This window comes from Astatotilapia calliptera, chromosome 7 (assembly GCF_964374335.1).
Source record: "Astatotilapia calliptera chromosome 7, fAstCal68.1, whole genome shotgun sequence".
In the NCBI taxonomy this organism is placed as follows: domain Eukaryota; kingdom Metazoa; phylum Chordata; class Actinopteri; order Cichliformes; family Cichlidae; genus Astatotilapia; species Astatotilapia calliptera.
The window spans coordinates 65,472,158-65,483,180 of record NC_137428.1 but is presented as its reverse complement, the minus strand read 5'-3'; the positions used below and the strand labels follow the sequence as shown (position 1 = coordinate 65,483,180).

The 11,023-nt window shown below is 39.0% G+C and overlaps 1 long non-coding RNA gene across 1 annotated transcript; it reads left to right on the top strand.

Moving 5' to 3' along the window:
• The first annotated feature begins 8,457 nt into the window (after nt 1-8,457).
• Nucleotides 8,458-10,396, top strand: LOC145430215 (uncharacterized). The gene is made up of 2 exons (XR_013910682.1): nt 8,458-9,368; nt 9,520-10,396. It is a non-coding gene; the product is annotated as an uncharacterized LOC145430215 (long non-coding RNA).
• Nucleotides 10,397-11,023: the final 627 nt, after the last annotated feature.

The window sequence follows — 11,023 nt, the reverse complement described above, 5'->3', positions numbered from 1 at the left end:
TCTCTGCCTAATTATTGTATCAAAAATACTCCCCTGAATTGAAATGTGAAGATGTTTTGTGACTTCTACGCAGTTACTGTTTACTCTGGGTCATGAAAAGTCTTCATTGAAAAGAAGAAACAGAAGTGGAAGGGAATACAAGCTTAAAGTTATTCATAATTTTAGTGTATTGTTAACTTGATCACAATTTTTAAATGCATGTAAGTTACACACTGCATATTAGTGCTATTCACAAACATTTGCAGAGAACTCTCATGAATATATTGGTAAATCAACAAGAAACACTGAGAAATATGATTCTTGAAATATTTGACCTGTATAAAGTATTATGGCCATCACACTATCTTTTTCAACTGTTTAATAACTCATGTCTTAAATGTATTTCACATCGTTCACTTTTGAGTCACAAAATTTAGAAACATTCTGGGCCATTCATACAACCTGGAAAGTTTGGCTTAAAATTATTGACCAATTTAAACACTGGGTGGTGAACAGAAGATGGCAAAAGACAAAAAACAAAAACAAAGGGAAAAAAACAAAAACTTGGTACCAAACTCTTGAACCTTAATGTCACAGAGTACATAGTGTGCATTATTATTACTATTATTATGTAGGCATTAGTAAATACTAACTTAATAAAGATGTGCCACGCTTAATTTCATAAGAAGCATGAAGATACAGTGATCTTTATCCAGAAGTGGGAATTATGTTTGTGGCTAAACCCTTATCCACAAAAACATCAAAAATCTTAGCGTGTGAGGCTGTGCCAGTAAAGGGTCGTAGATTTGACATCTCTGAATGAAATTCAAAATGTTTTTTATAACTATGGTTAATGTATAGTTTGACTTCTAAGGTACACACAACACAACAAGACATAGAAGAGGGGATAGTTTACTACACATCATAAAAACAAAAACATTCATCTCCAATCTTTCAACTGTATCTTTCTGTTCTGACTTTAGAGTCTTTGTTTGTTCATTGAGCCGCACTTTGAGAATCACACCGTTGTGGTAGTGTGGGAGAAAAGGGTAAGGTGTGTGTTGGGTCTGTCTAGCACAGGCCCACCGCTGGAACGAGACAATTTAACTACACAGCAAAAGCATTGAACACCAAGTAGGCAAAGTTCTTTATGTTACTCATGCATGAGGGAGAGAACCACGACAAGCGCCGTTCCTTCGCTTGACCACAGTCGCTCTCGTCCGCTCCCCCGTAACACTGCTCTTTTATGGAGGTTACATGAATATACATGGGTTCATTAACATATGACGTCTACATACACACAAAGAGTACCTTGCCTGTGCGTTGTGTAAGTGTGTGTGTGTGTGTGTGGGGCCAGAGTGTGACCCCATGAAGGCTCCCTGAAGCTGGTGCCAGGAGTCTAGCGGTCCATCTAAACAAAAGGCTCTTACACTCACACGGATATACGTGTGTTTGCTATACCATAAATGAGCAAGAGAAGATACGACCTCTCCTAGGACGTGTGTGATCTATGCCAGAACACTCTGTAGAGGAGTGAACGCACCCCCCTCTTCATGCTACACAGAGTTGTTACAGACCTCCTAGGATGAGACATTCTTTCAATCTACAAATGATTATATATTTCTAAGCATATATGAGTAAATATTTCTAAGCATAAATGACAATGAACAATACAAATCTAACAGTGTGAGAGACTAAACCATTACACAAAAAACTTCTAAAGTCTAAAGAGTGTGTGAGGCTGTTAGCCGTGTTGTCCAGCAATAAACATATCCACAATGTGACTCTCAGAATCGCTGATTTCAATAGGTTTTACTTGGAGCAACGACTGAACCATGCGACTTATCTGCCTCCTTTATATGGGGTTGCCTCCTGAGGTACAAAATGAGTCTTTCAAATGTGTTGGAATATCCCACTGCATGTATAGGCACTCTGGACACCGCATGGTCTTATTTCTATTAGCCCTGACTCAGCTGTGGCCTGCTTTCAATTAGTTACGGGTTCACTTTCCTTACAAGTACATCACAGTTATTTGCTCCTGTGTTTAGGGGGAAAAAAGCAGCTAATAGTTTGTGGGTTTTGTGTTTGTTGTTAGTGGGTGTCTGTGGTGTTTTGTTTTGGGGTTGTTTTTTGTCAAACTAGGAGTGAACAAAAGCAGAAAAAACAGTAAAGATGCAGACTGTAAAAGTCTAGTTTATTTAGTGAATTCGTCAATTTTTTTATAGTCCACAAAGCAAAGAAGCCTACAACATAAATGGATACTACAACATAACATGGACAGTACGAAGTAAAACTCATTGTCTTAACAGTTTATATTCTTTACATTTAAGAAAAAAATGATATTGGAGTTTTTTTGGTGTTTTAAGCCTTCTGTTAAAACGTGTGTCTTCACTTCTTTCTCCCAGCAGCTTTACTGAAGTGACACTTTAACCTACAGCTGATGCTTCACATCACAATCTTTGTGATGAAAAAAAAACATGTTTTCTCGTTAAAATATGTTCATGCTGTTACTTCTCATGAAAATGGACAAAACCCCTGTTCAAGCTTCCTCTTCTTCCTTCCTCTTTATTAATTACCATAGATCATTAATAGGAACCACAAAAGATTTGTCATATTATCCCCACAAAACAACATGTTTTCATAGAAACCGTTGTGATACAGAGATTTAGTCTTGTTTCACAATGTGTCATGGTCCGGGTGTGTGCCAGTGTGTCTCCCTCCAAGTCGGCATCTTCACCCCTGGGAGGGGCCTCAGTGTTCTGCTGATTGCTCACACCTGTGGGTAATTTAGCCGGGGACTCATAAGGCCAGCGCACTCAACCTCTCGACTCGACTCTCCCTCCAGCCCAATCCCTGGAACTGCTGTTTTTTGGGTTTCTTCTTCTTCTTCTCATTTTTAGAGGGACTTTTACAAGAGGGAAGCTGGTTTTCTAATTAGCAGAAATGCTCAATAGACAGAAAAACAAGGACACAGCCCTAAAAGAAAATTACCGTGAGATGAGGAACACAGGGCACGGTGGTTAGCACTGTTGCCGCACAGCAAGAAGGTCCTGAGTTCAATTCCACCATCAGGCCGGGGTCTTTCTGTGTGGAGTCTGCATGTTCTCCCCGTGTTTGCGTGGGTTCTCTCCGGGTACTCCGGCTTCCTCCCACCATCCAAAGACATGCAGCTTGTGGGGATAGGTTAATTGGATAATCCAAATTGCCACTAGGTGTGAATGTGCGAGTGAGTGTGAATGGTTGTCTGTCCCTGTGTGTTAGCCCTGCGACAGACTGGCGACCTGTCCAGGGTGTACCCCGCCTTTCGCCCTATGACAGCTGGGATAGGCTCCAGCGCCCCCCGCGACCCTGAAAAGGATAAGCGGAAGCAAATGGATGGATGGATGAGGAACACAGCCATGTTTTACGCACACTGCAGTTCAAGAAGAAGTCAAGAAGGAGGAGACGACCGAACATCTGTGCAAAGAATGTTTATGTTCATCCTGAGAGGGGGGGTGGAGCTTGGAGGAGGCAACTTTAAATTGGGACCTTAAAGACTGGCGTTGCTTTGCTTGGTTCCAGATTCTAGCTAGACTGCGGTAGAATTCCAAAAAAGGGCATTTCAAAGAAATCGTTAAAGCGTAAAATTAGACATTTACACCCATGATGTAACCTTCTGACCATGCTTATTTAAACACAGTCTTGAAAAAGTGAGCAAATGTAGGTCGACTGCTCTTTGTAACTTCCAGATAACGTGTTAATGTCAGCTACTACTGCAGTCATCCTGTTGCTTCTACTCAGACTCTGTTATCTTGTAATATTGTATATACGGCAAAGGTTTAACTGACTGATGAAATACACATTGCTCCACATATTATGCATATATGCAAGAATATATATTTATCTTGTAACACTAATTAATATTAAAATCTGAAACATAATGTATTGTTTGGAGTTTAGTCTGTTACTGTTACTATTTTTACCATTTCTTCTTGGAGCAGATGTAACCCACAAAATTTCCTTAGGGGTTATTAATAAAGTATTCTGATTCTGATTGTTTCAGGATGACCTGCCATCATCCAATGACACATCTGCTTACCTGTATCTTTTTCTTGTTTCTCCTCTTCTTTTCTCTTTTTTCTAAACTGAGGACCTGAGGGCTTTGAACTTTTCTTGTCCATCTTGGTTTTAATTTTGCACTCCAGTATGAACACCATTCCCCAACCCGAGGATCACCACAACATAACCTAATAGACCTACCTATCTTAGTTCACAGATTAACTTTGCCTAGGGTTTATTTCTGAGATTTTGCACAACCCACAAAGTAAATTTCCCAGTGTTAAATCAGCAGTGTTAAAGTGTATTTACTCTAATATAGTCATTATAACAACAGCTGGAGCAAAACGCCTCCCAGTGTGGGTGATAATTCGTGGAGTTAAAAGAGCAGTCACAGTGTCAATGTTACTCTAGAAAGCTCCTCCCACCTCAGACTCCTTTTCAAACCAAGAGGATTTTTCACGATGCCATTTTCTTCACGTCAGTTACACGGCAAGTTGTTCATATTCACTTATTAAACCAACAATTTGACATTTTAAACACAAGTAGCATGTTAAAATAAGGTTACATTCCTTTTGTCCATGTTTATTATATATTTCATTTCGTACCTGAAGCAAATGTGACACTGCCTGTATGCTAACGTAGGGTTGTTAATTAGTGTTGGCGAAGACTGTAAGGCTTGTTAATTTATTTCAGTGTGTAGTGGTGATTGTGTTGTGTTCTAGCATGTTTGAAATTCCATTAAATTAAACCCTCCATGTGTTGGGAGCTACATATTAACATTAGCTAGCTAACTAGCATTTTGGCTAACCTTGGTGCACGGTCAATTCGCTTGTTATTGTTACATTTTAAATTATGTAAGGCAAGCATTAACTAATTAAAATTTTACACTGATGTTACATCTTTCACTTCTTTTTGGATACCTAGATATAGAGGTCGTTTTCAGTAAGGTTATTGTCTTATTTCAATTCCACTGTCTTCAGTGATTTTACAGTTACAGTGATTACAACCAGCAGGCAGTATAAGCTTGATAAAGTATCCAAAATATCCAGGATTCAGTTTGTAATGTTTTCTTTTTGTAGTTTGAACTTAAGATGACAGTGTTTGTATTTGTAGTGAGTTAACTTGATGTTAACTAATGATGGTATTGACACAAGTTACCTTTTTCCATTTTTGTTAGCAGACTGTGCAGTATGTTAAACTAAAGATGAACAAAATACTGACTCCCTAGTGCTAAGTTAGATCAGACAAATGGTAAAAGTACTAGTAATTATTTTAGGTCTGTATTGAGGAATATATTTCATGTAGGTGAAATACTCATTTAGTACAGGGCTTAAAAACTACAGCCAAAGGGCTGAAACACCTTGTTACACTGAAAAAAAGTAACAGTGTAAGAAATAACGCTGCAAGGCTGTTTTACTGGTATTTATGGGACTGTTTTAATTTTCACATTTTCTATTTACAGTAGTTCAAAGAAGAGCACTGACTATAAGAAATTACTGTCCACAGGAAGCATGTTGCTTAAAGCAAAACTGGGAGGTGTGCAGAAATTTGCTAGAGTATCTGAGCCAAGCCTTAAGGAATTTTGATTGCTGGTAAGAAAACAACATTGTATAAAAAAGGTGTTCAAGGTGCTTTAAGTTCTTTTTGTTATTTAGTCTCTTCAAACTGCATTTTATGATTAATTGAAAATCATTTACGTTTTGAAATCATCTTAGCTATGAATGTATATTTAGTGGGAAAACTGTATGTGAGTGTGTCAAGGTTCGAGTTTTTGAGGAGGAGACAAACGACTGCATGGTCCTCAGTAGATGTCAAAATAGTGGTTTTTATTATACACATATATATGTGGGGAAGATGAGCATCATAAACCTTTCAGAGCTGATCTCCCCCGAACAACCATGTCACAAGGCTTTTATTGCAATGATGACGTCAAGTCACATGATAAGTATCAGTCAGTTCTCAGAACTCAGGAAGTTCCCTGTGATGGCCAAACCCGTGGCCACACTCTAAAGTCAGTAACTTTTGTATTTTCATTCTTCATTTTGAACATGGTAATACATTTTAGTCTCCGATAACTTTATTGATTGGTTTGGATACATTTGTTCTATTTGTAAGCGCGCACATTTAGTTTACTTATGTATTCATACTACTTAATTTCTTTGCTTTCTGACTAACTTTTGTCTTTTTATTTCTTACCTGCCATCATCCCTGGGAGTTGCTGGACAAAAGATGGTAGCCAGGGTTTGAAACCATTAAATACAAAGGAAGATAATTGGACCACACCATCACTTCCTGCTGAAGGGGGGAATGTGTGTTTTCTTTACTTTAAAAACAAAGTATTTGTATTTAATTAAATATTTGAGTTTAGGGTTTAATGGGGTTTTTGATTTTCTTCTTTAGTGTTTAGTTTATTAACAAACTAGATTGTACTGCATCGTTTGTGATTTATGATTGTGTTTTGTTTGTTACCCCTCATGTGTCACAATGGTCTGATCAGCCATTATATATACCCTTGTATGTCATTTCATGTTTAGGTCAATTATGTATGTTTGGGCAGTCATTTGGTTTGTTAAGGTTGCAGTCTTTGCCTGAGTTCAGTTTTGTTTCTTTGACCTCTTTTATGAGCTCAACATTTATTAGTCTTGTAAATATAATTTTTGGGGGTTAAATAAATGGAAACTATATTTTTCTAATAACTCCTGTGCTCCTCCTGTTTTTCAACTCGGTCCATCACATTCCCCTTATATGGCCTCCAGATGTTTCCACTCAGTCCAGCACTTAGAGAAAACCAGTGTGTGTGGTGTGTATATCTATTCGTGTCTATTGTGAGTGTGTGTGTGTCAAACAGGGAGCATGTCCTGAGACGCCCTCACAGTTCTCCATAAGTGTGTGCGTGTTCTACATGACTATGTAGGTGCGTGTAGTGTGGACTTGAATGTGTGTACTCTGTGTAAGTGTATTCAATTGTTGTCCAAAACCAAATATGGGGTTGTCTTTAGTCAGCCTCAGCTTTAACAGCATTACAGTGGAATGTGTGGGGAGTGTGTAGTGCATGTATCTGCAGACCTCTTATTATTGCTCAGTTTAACATGAATATGATTAAGCCTGGAATGCAGGATTCTTCTGTAACCATAAATGATAAACCATAAGTGATGCAAAAGCAATAATACTGAGTGTGAATAGTAACACAGAGACAGTAAAATAATATTCCACCTGATAAGTGTCACTCCTTTTAATCTACCACTTATCAAGCATGTTACTGGCGCTTAATAATTTCGTTTTTATTTATCTGAGTCACTTTTGAAAAAGTATCTTGAAATGATCTTCATTTTAGGCTACAAAACATTAGATGTCATGTAATCTCTTTGTTTACTCAAACTTGTGTGCTTGTTTCCAGCATTTGCAAAGTTTGGTGTGCCAGCCGTAACAAAAGGAGTGAAAGCTTTTGATAGTTCAGGGACTGAGTTGGATGATGATGTATTTGAGGATATAGTAACAGATTCCTCAACTGGGATACTAACCATCAAATATGAAAAAGGTTTGTTTGAGTGATGTGTGTTTCACTGGATGCCATTATTTTAGTATCATTATTACATTGTTTAGGAGGGACCATGTACACTACATCTGTACAGATGAGAAAGTCATTGTGGCACTCTGTACCATGTGTTATTATCCACTTAGCTGAAAACAAACTGGTAGACAACACAGCTCCAAGCAATTTCTGGACCTTCTTCCAGCTCTCCAAGTGTCACCATCTTTCCTGTTCCTAAAGCTAATGTTTCCAGGCTAAAGGCCTCCCAATGCTTTATTTTATTACTATTATATTTATTTGTACTTGTGGTGTACTGTGAAGGTACACTCTGTAAGGCTGCATCTTTAGCCTGAGTATGAATCTCAAAAAACACATACTCCATTGAGGAGACCAAACTATTCACAGTAGATTGGCTTAATCCAGCTGCCCTGAGCTGTGCAGCAGCTGAGGCACACATATCCAAAGTGCTCTTATTTGACCTTTTCAACTTTTCAGATGTTGTGGGTGTTTCTTCTACATTAGTTGACATCACCTCTCCTGTAGTGCTAACGTCTTTAACTGCCACATCAGGCACTAGTAGCCTGTTGGTCAAAATAGTTAAGGTGTTTGGTATTTAAATGTTTTCTAAAACCTGTGGTTTGGATGAACGTGTACATGTTGTGAAGCATAGTGTTGTAAGATGTGCCAAACACAAAATGTGCTTTAAACAGTTCATCAAAAGCACCAAGTGAAGAGGTAGACTTGCATGGTATGGCATTCTTGTCAAGAATAATGAAGAACCGGTGGATGCCATTCTTTTTCACCCCAACAGCCAGGAGGTAGGGTTGAGTGCTGGTAGTGAGGCCATTCTCCCCGCAAGCTCCTCGGAGCCGGTATCTGGTTGCGGAACATGAAGACGCTCTTATTTTTCCCTTCTTTCCACGGAGCATCGGTTGCTTCTGATCTGTTACTGTAGACGGTGACGGGGGTGTCACTAAGCACCGATGAGGACCAGTCACCGCTGCTGCCTCCCATGGGAGAGCAGATCTCTTCCCCGTCCAAGTACAGAGGAACGCAGGGCTGCAGAATGAAAGGCTCCATGTTGTCTGTGCATAGAAAAGTGCTGGCCCTCCCCGTTTTTATTCTCCTCCCTCCACAGACCCCCCTTCCTCTAAGGGAGAAAACAATTTTTTCACACAGGACGTGATTAGTCACACATATGGAATCCAATACACACTTCCAGAGTACCCTCCCCTCACTGGATGCAATTCGTCGCGCGTATGGATCATATTACACACTTCCAGAGTAGCCTACTTCCGGTAAGGTCAAAAGGTCAAGGTGGGGTGTTACTTTTTTACGGTGTCTTAAAGTCTGAAACAGCCAACAATGCTCAGTTGTTAGAAACAATGTAACAATGCAGCAAGGTTGGGTAGTCGCTTAACTAACCGTAGAAAATCTGCTTATAAAAGAAACACACACACACAATTTGCCGTTTCAGCTCGATTGTCTGATAACAAAAGTCTTTCTATAGTGTCAGTGTAAAAAGACAAAGTAATTCCTGTTTGTATAAATTCACCATGAAAAGCCAAAATGCGCACAATGGCTGATGAACCTAATTAAAACGCACCCGCTACGAGAAGACAGAGCGTGCGCAGTGGGACCGCATGGCCCGGAAGTGCCCCTTTTTCGGATGAGTGGGCGCGCGTGCGTGAGAGTGCATGAGCGCGTGCTCGTACGTGCAAAAAGTGCCAGTTTTTAAGCTCGGCAATGGGGATGTGGAAAGAACTCTTCCTGGCTGCTGACTTTCCTGAGGATGCCACTGACGTAAATGCTGACATTGGTGAGCTGTTGTTTCTTTGATTAGCACACAGAACAGTTATCCTTTTTGTCTTTTGGGTCTACTCAAACATTTTGTCAATGCAGATGCATTGAAATGTGTTTTTGTTGATGATGATGATTCAACTTTATTAAAAACAAATAATTTTTTGCAGGCTGGGACAGTGACCTCTCAGCAATTCTATTGCTATTACATCTGATTCCACCATCTGGTCAGGGTCGGAAGAGACCAGGAAATGTGTCAGCTTCTCAAGCAGAAAGGCGTCTTGTGGTCTTCAAGAAGGTTTGTGTTTCTTTTCTATTTTTATGTTATGAATTACCAATTTAAGAAACACTTGATTCTTATTGCCTGTCTGTATTTGTCTTTTCACAAATATTCAAGAGCACCTTAATGCCATCACTCCACATTTCACTACCACAGAGATTCATACTCAGGCTAAAGATGCAGCCTTACAGAGTGTACCTCCACAGTACACCACAAGTAAAAATAAATATAATAGTAATAAAATAAAGCATTGGGAGGCCTTTAGCCTGGAAACATTAGCTTTAGGACCAGGAAAGATGGTGACACTTGGAGAGCTGGAAGAAGGTCCAGAAATTTCTTGGAGTTGTGTTGTCTACCAGTTTGTTTTCAGCTAAGTGGATAATAACACATGGTACAGAGTGCCACAATGACTTTATCATCTGTACAGATGTAGTGTCTGAGATTCCGTTTTTTTGTAAGATCAAAAGTATTGTTGTGAAAGATGACATTGTATTGCTCTGCGGAAAACTGATGGAAACCCTGTATTTTGATGACCATTATCATGCATTTAGGGTCAGACTGCATCCCAATATGGTGCTGAAGGTGTTGAACATCAATGAGCTGTGTTTCTTCTTCAAATGAAGTATGGCATTTCAGATTCCTCCCTGTATGTCATTCCGTATGGCGGTTTTATGCCGAACTAAATTCATTGTTTTAAAGTGTTTTATACACTACATGAGATATTTTTATATTTTGAGCCTGACATAAAAATAAAGCTGTTAAATGTATTATCTAGTTGTGGTTTTTGCTCACTTTTTTATATGTAAAAGCATTATTAAAAACCAGGTTTTCATGCTGCAAAACACAAAACTCAAAATCTTTCAACATTCCCTCCTGTTGGTAGCGAATTTAACAATATACAGCAGATACATCAATGTGTTTCAGACACAGACCCTACATTGTGAGTGCTTTCGGTCTAATCATAAAATGTGTATCATTCAAACATAATCATTCATCACATTAGTTTCATACTCATCGTCTTCTCCTTCTTCCTCGTCTGGCACAGTGACATATGCAACAAGAGATTGGGATATCATTCTTGATACCATTCCTCTTACACAGGGAATAATGCATGTAGTAAAGATACAAAACATGATAAGTATTACGCCAATAAACATCAAAACCTTAAACATCAAAACCTTAAACATCAGCATTTTCCATGAGCCGCTCATAAGCCAATCCCACCAATTACTTTGTGAATTTGCCCAATCGGTTACCTGTGCCTGTTTAATGTTTCTAAGTAATTGTAGAGCATTTGTCATATTGTCAGAATGCACATTGTCTGGAATATAAGTGCAACAAGTTGTATTAAACAAAACACAAAGTCCGCCCTTTTCTGCCAAGATCATGTCCAG